The following is a 9426-nucleotide window of genomic DNA, read 5'->3' on the forward strand; positions in this document are numbered from 1 at the left end:
GAGAATATGAAGAAACAGGAACCTTTATATACAGCTGTGGGAATGTAAGTTAGTATGGTCTCTAAGGGAAAAAGTATGGAGATTCGTGAAAAAACTAAAATAGAACTACCACGTGACCCAGTTATATCCATCCAAAAGAAATAGAGTCAACATACAAGAGAGAATGGTATAGCCATGTTTACTATGGCATTATTTACAATAGCCAAGATATGGAATCAGCCTAGGTGCTTGCAGGGGGAAACGGAAACACACATATACACATGCACACGCACTCCATGGAGTATTTTAGCCATAATGAAGAATAAAATTATATGAGTTTCATTTCCAGAAAAATGGATAGAACTAGTAGCCAGCATGAAAAGACAGTACTGAATGTTTTCCCTCTCATTTGTGGAAACTTAAGAGAATAAGAGCAAGAGAAATAAATCAGGCTATGACCCGAAAGTAGGATTGCTGGAAGGCTGGAAAAAAATGGTGGACAATAAAGTAATAAGGTCCATCTTCATTTATCTCTTTATCTCCTGAATGTTAACAATTGACTACAGAAACCTGACTATGAAAGGCATCTAAGCAAAAGCAAGGTCCTAGTCAAAAAGTACTATAAAGATTATTATTGCCTAGGTTAGGATGAATTGGTCAACTTCTAAGGCCTCTTTCATTTGTTATAATCAATTAGTAATTCTGCAGCGTAGGATGACATCAAATGGGTATTTAAAAATATATAAACATAGGTACCTTTTAAACAGGTGCAGTGGAACATACCTATAATGCAAGCTATCTGGAAAACAGGGGGAGAACGAAGAACCTGAACCTACCTTTACCTCTTTACAACACACTGCCTCAGGAACAACTTTTTAGCTTTTCTTTCTTTCTCTCTTTTTTTTTTTTTAAATGTATTTGGTCGTTGCAGGGTCTCACTATGCACCTCGGACTCGTGGTGATCATTCTGCTTCCAACCTCCCCAGCGCTGAGATTACAGGTGTGCACCACTACACCTGGACTCTGGCCAGCTCAGCCCGCCCTGAGGGGCAGGGCTGGCGTGGCGTGGGGGAGGGGGGGAATCAAATGGTGGTCCCCGAGTTTGCCTAAGCTTGCCTAAGGAGGCACTTTAGTCCACTGAGCTATTAAAATTTGAGCCGGCCCAAATTTTTAGCTTCAATTAACACATTAACTGAAAAAACTCATTGAGGAACAATACAACACTTTAATATATGTGTATCTGAGTATCTGGCATATTATTAATTTTTACTCTTTGTGTGGGGTATATACAACGTTTTTAAGGTTAATTTGCTGCTATAATAAAGCTAAGAATATTATATACTGACTTAGCGCTACTACAAGTAGCATCATAGCAAAACATTAAAACTGTCATATCTTTTCAAAAAGCATAAATACATGTTAAGAGTTTTAATCAGAAAGAAAAAAAGAGTTCTAATCAGAATTGTGGAAGGCCATAGGCTCTTCTTTGAAACCAAAATATGTGAATTAAATCCTTAACTATCAGAGAAGCAATGTGGCTATCAAATTTTTTGTACTGAAAAACACTGTTCTGGAAAAGTAAAGCTTTTGCATACACCATCTACTTGATGAGGTGAATGCCAGGGCACTCTTACTGACAATTTATAGTTTACTTACTCATGTTACATAACTACCTTTCTTAAAATTGTTTCAATTTCAGCTGTAACAGTAGCTAAAGAGTCATAGATACATCTATCACTTTACTTTCAACAAATTTCTTATTTCCTCACCTGTGGCTTATAATATCCACTTGAATACAACTGTAAAACTTAATAAATATATATGTACAAAACTCAGTAGTGTATTACAATAATAAGAATTTACAAAATGGTAATTAATATTTTAAAAATATATTACAAATAAAACAAAACAATTTCCTAGTCAATCTTATCTTTTAGAAAGCAGTAACATTAAGTTTGGCTATTATGGACTAAAAAGAAATGTTTTTCCCAAGATGCTCATCCAGCACCATTATTCTGAATCTTTTATATAAAGGGTTTATGGGTTGGACTGTTTTCTGAGATAAGGTCTTGCCATGTACTTTGGGCTGCCCTCAAACCCAAGGTGATCCTCTTCCTCAGCCTACAGAGAACTGTGATTACAGAAGCGTGCCCCTATGCCTGGCTCAATGTATAAAGAATCCCTTTACCAAGTCGTTAATTCCAACTTCTCCACTGACATATGCTGGGTCTGACATATTAAATCTATCTCTTATTCCCACTTTCATTTTTTCCCTGTACAAGGTGAATGCAAATACAACTATATTCACATTTTCTTTCTGATTAAAAAAAAAAAAAAATCAGTACATGAAGAAAATTCTTGGCTTTTCCCACCCTGTTAAACAGTTCCTCATCATGAAAAACACTTTCCTTGGGGCCTAGGAGATAGCTCAGTAGAATAAGCAATTGCCTGGCAAGCGCAAGGGCCTGAGTTCAATCCTAGGTTCCCCCCAACAAAAAAAAAAGAAGAAGAAGAAGAAGAAGAAGAAGAATAAAAAAAAAAAAAAGAAGAAGAAGAAGAAGAAAAACACTTTCCTTGCCTCTAAAATGTTAAGAAAAATTCTTGCCCATAGAATTTGTTTTTACAAGCTGAATCTGTACTGTGGAAGCTACATAAATCTCTATGTATTAAAATACAGAATACACGAAAAGTAATTTTCTTTTTTTCTCTTTGCAGAACTGGGGATTGAACTCAGGCCCTTGTGCTTGCCAGGGAAGCGCTTATTCTACTGAGCCATCTCTCCAGTCCCCAGTAATTTTTTTAATATAAATTTTAAAACATACATCAATATAACTAAACTTCACCTCTCTCAAAAATCTTTCAATGTCCTTTCCCTGTTTGGAAACCAAAATTTCTCTATCTGCTCCATTTCTCTATCTTCAGGAATAATAAGTCTGTACCTCCCATACTGTGCTTCCTCAATTAAGATTCATTAATTTGAACCTAAAAATCAAAGTTACTTAAAATACAGACCAAGTTACAAGTATTACCAACTCTTTTAATTAAAACTAGAAAATGGTATTTGAATATTGTATTAATCATAATTTTACTCACTTATTCTCTAGTCTCTTTAACATTCAATAAATGATATATGTATACTATTTCACACTCACTAAAAATAAATCATAATACTCATCTTGAGAATACATTAGAGGGGGCCTGCCCATTAGCTCAGGAGTTTAAGTGCCTGTTGAAACAAAGCAGTCAGGCTCAGTACCTGTGGTTCATCCCTTCATCCTCATGCCAAACCAGACCTGCCCTGAAGGCATCCTGAGCAGCCCAAAAACAAACAAACAAACAAACAAACAACAAAATCCTTCTCAAAAGAAAATACATTAGCATGGGGCCAAGGAGATGGCTCAATAGAATAAGTGCTTCCCTGGCAAGTGCAAGGGTCTGAGTTCAATACCCGGTTCAGCTAAAAAAAAAAAAAAAAAAGGAAAATACATTAGAAAAACTTTAATTCTCTACTTGCTTAGCTACTTTTTTGTTCCTCAGTTCGCTTTGGACCATTTCTCCAGTCTCCCAATTTTTTCTGATGCTGTTTTAAATGTATCCTTAACATGTTTTCCCTAAGGAATCTTTCAGAGCTGCCACTGGTCTCCACAGATTCTTTGTGCAAATAGAAGAATACATTCTTCTTTTTTTTTTTTTTGTGGAACCAGGGATTGAATTCAGGTCTTTGCCCTTGCCAGTGAAGTGCTTATTCCACTGAGCCATCTCCCTGGCCCCGAAGAATATATTCTTTCGGAAAGACACAGCTATTCTTTTTGGTGAGGAGCTGTTACCTTGGAGGAAAGGGAAGAGGGGTTGGTAGTTTCTTCTGGGAGGCCTAGGGAAGGGGCACAGAACTCCGCAAACAGAGCACAGGGTGAGTCTCAATTTTCACTGCCTCATTCAGCTTGGTTGGTGCCTTTGTGTGTGGCACACAAATCACATAACCATATACAGCAACCCTGTAGTTTCAACTATCAACTGGAAAAGAGAGAAGTACATCAAGTATTTACTTCTGTTTCTCTATAACATAGGCTACCATCTCTTGCAGACTCAAGATTGATTTGGAGGGACTGTCCAAACTCACTGGAACTTATTTCCCTTTAATTTTTCCTTTATCCTGCTTCTCTTCTGCTGTAATGCTGATCAATATTCCATCTTGGTATCATGCAATATCCAGGGCTAGACCTCTTTTTAAATTTCACAGGCAACTCCATTTGCATATCCCACAAACCTAAAAATCAAGGTCTCACCAAGTATCCTCCATCCCACTCCTTAAACTTTCATCCTCATTACTTGACCTAAATTCTTTCTAGAATTATCAAGGAACTTAAGGTCAAATCCAAAGGCTGCTTGCTTCTCATTTTTCTGAGCTCTGCAACATTTGGCTCCAATAATCTAATTTTCAGATTTTTACTGCCTCCATTTCTGTAGTCACTTCATTTATTCTCATTCTCTTGCCACAGATTACCCTAGACATCCTATTAAATTTCTGTATCTAAACAAACCTACTGGGGCAGGCAAGACAGCTCAGCAGTCTAATGCGCCTGCTTAGGCAAGTAGAGGACCACGGTTCAATCCTTCGCACCACATGCTGCCAGCCCTGCCCATAGGGCGGGCTGAGTCAGCCAAAAGAGAAAAATAACAAGAACAAGAAGAAAGAATGACTTCTTTTCAGTTCATCATCAAAATGGTTGTCCCAAGTATGTATCAAGTCTCTAATTTATATCTTTCTGTAATGCTGTCATTTCTGTTTGATGAATCTATTCCATTCTAGATTTTCACTATTTCTGGTCTTCATTAACTACAACTGTTGCCTGATTTTATGCAGCATTCATTTCTTGTATCAGTAATGTCCCAAAGGGTAGAATGCAAAGGAATGGTGATATTTAGGTTATTTTAAGTGCTCTATAAAGGAGCAGTTAAGATTGTATGTTTATTTTAAAACATATTAGAAGGGGGGTAGTTAATATTGAACAATCCTGTAAATTCTTATTTTACATTCCCTTAATTAAAAAGCAGTAAGAAAAGTTAAGATAAAATATTAAGTAACAGACAAGGCAGTTCAAAGATAAAGCAAAAATTGTGATTGACTTTGAGAAATACTGACCACTTAAAAACCCATGAAGGTAAATACTAATCAAATCTCATCATTATCAATGACTAAATAACTATGAACAAATTATTTACATCTATTCAAATCTTAGTTTTCTAATAGTGCAGTGGAGATAAGCTAATACATCTCCGAGATTTATCACAGTATAGAAAGAGATAATGTCCCCAAAATATTCTTAGCTAAATGTTTGTTAAATTATTCAGCACGTCTCCAATTCTTTTTTGACAGTACCTGGCCCTTGCTCACACATGGCAAGCAATCTACTAACAGACCACATCCTCAGCTCAAAAATTGTAATTATAATTAGTAACAAAAGACCAATACAAAAACATAAAAAGTAAATAAAAAATTAGTACATACCATAAACACACATAATAGCCAATAGTGTTTCTTTACCAGAAATGTGCTCTACAAATGCTAGCTACATCCCATCCTTCTATGCTCAGTAACTAGCAACAACACAAAAGCATGAGTGTGATGCACAGTAAGAAACACTTCCAGTGCCTTAAAACAGTAGACACCAACCATGTCTGCAAAACATACAATTTTCCTGTTGAAAGTTAATCCTTTTGTTTGACTCAAATTTGCCAGCAAATACAAAAAGATCCCCGGTAAACAGGCATGATGGCACATGCTTGTAATCACAGCACTCAGGAGACTGAGGCAGGAGGATCGCTGTGAGTTCGAGACCAGCCTGGGCTATAAAGTGAGGTCAAGGCCAGTCTGAGTTGCTGACTGGCCTATCTCAGAAAAGACAAAACAAAATGACATGAGTAGGATTCTGCTACTGTAGATCAAAATAAGGCCCATAAATAAGGCCCATAAAGCTGGCAAAAGGTTAGCATATACTTAGGTTTGTAAGACGAAAGCACAATAGAAAATTTAATGAAGTTACCCTTCACAGAATACTTGGACCCAAGAAGTTCTGACTGGCACACCTACTGTATTATTAGGGAAATTAAAATGTAATGGCTCAGAAAAGTTACATTAACTTTCAGCTTTCTAACCAACAATTAACATAGACCAATAAATTTTCATTGCATTGTCCTACTGAGGTGACAACTCTTACTGAAATGAAATTTTAGCCATAACCTAAACAAAACTTTAGATCTCTTAGGGCCGGGGAGATAGCTCAGTAGAATAAGTGCTTGCCTGGCAAGTACCAGGGCCTGAGTTCAATCCCCGGTTCCGCAAAAAAAAAAAAAAAAAAAAAACTTCAGATCTCCTTTTTTAAAATATAGTTATGGGGCTGAGGAGATGGCTCAGTAGAATAAGCACTTCCCTGGCAAGTTCAAGGGTCTGAGTTCAATCCCCCGTTCCGCAAAAACAAAAAAAAAAACCAAAAAAACCCCCAACAACAAAAAAACCCCAAGATATAGTTACAAATTTTACCACTCATCAATTCTTGTTGCCCATAGTATATTTTATCGACAATCAATTCTTGTTAACCATAGTAAGACATAAATAGCATAAAGTCATCTAACTAACAAAGTAGTGTTATGGGTACACCCAGGGATATAATACAAACCTGAAAGATAGTTTACCAGAAAGATAAAAGTAGAGAGGAGATGAGGCACTGGAATGAAGCAGAAATTTTGCTTTTTTTCCACTTTCAACAAGATGTTGTCTGTGATACTACAGAGCATCAAGAAATCTTTCACAAGTAAAATCCAGAAGGTAAAGAGAGAAGCAGAGAGGGGAAAAGGAAAAATCATTTAAGTACCCCCCCAAAGACATATGCCATTGTGAAAATAACAGATTACCTACTTATTTTAGAGTATTCTCTTCTACCAATAGAGGATTCTGCCTCTTCCCCCACCACTGGTAGTTGGCTTTTTAAATGTACTACGGACAGTAACAAGTACTTTACATAGATCTTAAAGTTGCATACATAATAAGCCCTGAAGAGATGCTATTCTTAGCTCCATTTTAGAGGCAGGATTGGTCTACCAATAGTATCTCAAAATTTAAAAGTTATACGTGTGGTAAATATAGAGCTAAATTTCAAGCATTCACTGGACTTTAAAAGTAAGGGACACAAAAAATTAGCTTTTGTCCCATCCATAATTTTTACACTTGAAACACGGTAACCTTCACATGCAACAATGTTCATATACTAAAGTGAAGGTAAAGAAACACTATTAATAGTGCTACATTTTACTCACTACAGACCACAGAATTACAAGGAACAAGGAAGCAACTTGATTTAAAGTATCTTCCTCGGGAGTGTTTTAAACAATATGCGTCTGAATCCAGATTCAGCACTGTACCACCAGTTACTGTTGTGTGACCTTGGTCAACTTAATGTCTCGGACTTCCTTTCCTCATCCATAAAAGGAGGATTCAGAGCACCTCCTAAAAAAATTGTAGGAAATTTTAAAAAAGATAATGTACATAAAGAACTTGTTACTGTACGAAGAACATAGGTAACTAGCGGTGGAGGTGGAGGTAAAACGGCCACACAGACGAGCTTGCATTGCTCCCCCAATTTAAACAGCCCGACTCTAAAATCCCACTTCTAGAGAAATACTATTCAATTATATACTAAAAACAAAACTAAAATACACTCTATTCCTAATTTTCGAGTTATCAGTGCATTTAGGGTGAGGCCCAAAGATGCTGCAGTACATCCGCGACACACACCTAAAAATGGCTCCAGTGATAGCAGCATCTCAATTACCAACATGGGTGGTTAAATCCTTATTTTTAAATGCTGGAGTTAAGAGCTGGTGGGCGGGTGCTCAAAACACCCTAATAATTCTGTTTGCAGGACTAACAAGCGCTTAAGAATTTTCCGATTCTTCCGGTGCATTCCAAATGAAAATTTTACAGCACAGCCACCTACTGTACGATTCCAAGCCCTCTGCCTGCCGAGGTATAAATCTATGAATCTAAGCTGAAGGCCGGCCAATGCGGAAATCCGGGTGGCTCTAGAACCCGGCGAACGTTAGGTCACTCGAAAGATCTTAACAAGTCAAGTCAGAACAAATACGCACTCCTTGAAAGTAATTACAGGAGCTGCTTTCCGAAGTTTCCCATCCTTGATTATCGTGGTCCTCTATGGTCCCCACGACTTTTTCGTTCATGCTAACGTGGGATCCTCATCCTCACACCGATAATGCGAACGCTACCTCCAAAACAGGGCGCAGCTGAGTGGGATTCGCCACGCCGACGAGGGGATGCAGCGAGCGGCCTAGCGCGAGCAAGGGCTCCCCAAATGCCCCCGGGGACTGGCTAGCGCGACCCCGGCGGAAGTGGGCTGGTCCACATTCCCCGAAGAATCAGGTCTTTAATCCCGACGCTCACGCACTGATCCCTCCAACGCTACCTACTACACGCGAAGGCAGACACATAAAGGCCCCTGCTGAGCCCTGCGGTCGTTTGAGGGACGCAGCTTTCGCACCGGGGGATCACCCGCAGTCCGGGGGATGGAAACTCCCTGGCCCCGGAGGCGCTCCACGCGGCCGCGAGGTCCGGCAGGGGACCGGCTGCGGGGCGCCCCGAGGGCCACAACGCCCGCCGCACACCTCGTGGGGCGGGTCCGACGCGGGGTGCCCGCTCCGGGGCGCAGGCCGATTTCCCCGGACACGGAAAGCCGGTGCCGCACCGAGGAGCCCCGGAGCGGGCCGCAGGCGCCCGAGCCCGGCCCGGACGCGCTCCCGGCCCGGCGCCGCACGCCGGCCCTTCCCGATGGGGCCCTCTTTGATCCCGGCCCCGCTGCCCTCGCCTTCCTTACCCGCCAGTTTGCGTACTCCGAGGGCTCTACCGAGGTCCGATGAGGGGGAGGGGAAGTTGGGATTGGAGGAGTGGCGAGAGAGGCCACCGGACTGGGAAGCCGAAGCTGCGGATGGACAAACCGCCAAAGCACTTTCTCTGCTTTCCGAGAGGGTGAGAGCAAGCGAGAAAAAGAAGCAAGATGGCGGCAAGCCAGCCCCTACGTACTACGTCATGACGCTATGCACGTAAAGCAAATCTCTGCAGGACCTCCCTCCGGCGCAGAGGCGGCTGGGTCACGTGACGCCTCGGCGCCGGCGCAGCCCTGGCAGAAGGCCGAACAGTGCCTCCTACTGGAAGCAAGGGGTTCCTGCAACCCGAGTAATCGCTGCAGGACAAAGCTTTAATTTGGAACGTCTCGGGAACTCAACAACAGACCACTTAACAAACTGGTGTGCCACAGTAAAATGAGAAGAGTGTGTTTGCTGAGTGGGTATGTAAACTCGTTCAGCAGTTTGGAAGAATGTTTTCAGTGAAATAGGGGCCAAGATAAAGAGGTGTGTAGGGAGACTGAGAAGATTCAA

At 40.5% G+C, this 9426-nt stretch overlaps 1 protein-coding gene across 1 annotated transcript in view; it reads right to left on the bottom strand.

Annotated features, from left to right (window-relative positions):
- Prrc2c (proline rich coiled-coil 2C) overlaps positions 1–9054 on the bottom strand; it is a 127005-nt gene extending 117951 nt beyond the window's left edge. The window contains exon 1 of the mRNA XM_023710188.1: positions 8865–9054. The gene's annotated coding sequence lies outside the window, so the exon portion shown is untranslated. The remainder of the gene's footprint in view (positions 1–8864) is intronic.
- Positions 9055–9426: the final 372 nt, after the last annotated feature.

The sequence above is a fragment of the Octodon degus genome, unplaced genomic scaffold (genome assembly GCF_000260255.1).
Source record: "Octodon degus isolate 3935 unplaced genomic scaffold, OctDeg1.0 scaffold00017, whole genome shotgun sequence".
NCBI classification, from domain to species: Eukaryota; Metazoa; Chordata; class Mammalia; order Rodentia; family Octodontidae; genus Octodon; species Octodon degus.